Source organism: Elephantulus edwardii, unplaced genomic scaffold (genome assembly GCF_000299155.1).
Source record: "Elephantulus edwardii isolate Elephantulus edwardi_28Jun2011 unplaced genomic scaffold, EleEdw1.0 scaffold00342, whole genome shotgun sequence".
NCBI lineage: Eukaryota > Metazoa > Chordata > Mammalia > Macroscelidea > Macroscelididae > Elephantulus > Elephantulus edwardii.
Genome location: NW_006400092.1, coordinates 357,839 through 358,813, shown reverse-complemented (window position 1 = coordinate 358,813; position 975 = coordinate 357,839).

Below are 975 nucleotides of genomic sequence, written 5' to 3'. Positions count from 1 at the left end.
TGCCAAGAGTGATGACTGCGGAGCCAAACATACTAAAGTTGTTAACAATCTCAATCTCTTCACCATCCATCCTGATGCTGCCAATTGGTCCAGTGGCAAGAATCTTTGTCTTCTTGATATTGAGCCTCAATCCATACCGAAGGTTGCAGTCCTTGACCCTGTGCAGCTAGCAGGTCCTCCTGAGTTTCATCAAGCAGGGTTGTATCATCCGCATATGTTGTTGATAGATCTTCCACCAATTCTGATGCCACACCTCTCCTCATAGAGACCAACCTCTTGGGTAATCTGTTCTGCATACAGGTTGAAAAGGTATGGAGATAGGACACATCCCTGGCATACACCCTTCCAATTTTGGACCATGCAGTGTTTCCTTGCTCTATTCTGACGACTGACTCTTGGTTCAAGTATAGGTTTCACATTAGCATGATCAGGTGTTCTGGGATTCCCTTTCTTCTCAGAGTCAGTCACAGTTTGTTATGATCCACACAGTCAAACGCCTTTGCATAACCAATGAAACACAGATAGAGATTCTTCTGGTATTCCCTGCTTTCCTCTAAGATCCATCTAACATCAGCTATAATATCCCTAGTACCATGACCCCTTCTGAACTCAGCCTGGACTTCTGGCAGTTCTCTGATGACATGCTGTTCTGGTCATTTTTTTTTTTTTACAATCTTCAATAAAATCTTGCTTGCATGTAACATTTTAATCTGACTTCTTCACTTAGACTAATGCATTTGAAATTTATCCATATTGTAGTATGTATTGTTATTGTTGTTGTTATGTGCCATCAAGTCACTTGCAACTCATAGTGACCCTATGCACAACAGCCCTAAACTCTGCTCTGTCCTGTGCCAATCACAATGTCTCCAATACACCTATCCTGATTACCCCAGTCACTGAATCAATCCACCTCATAGAGGGCCTGCCCCTCCTGCACTGTCCTTCCACCCTCCCAAGCATGATGTCCCTCTC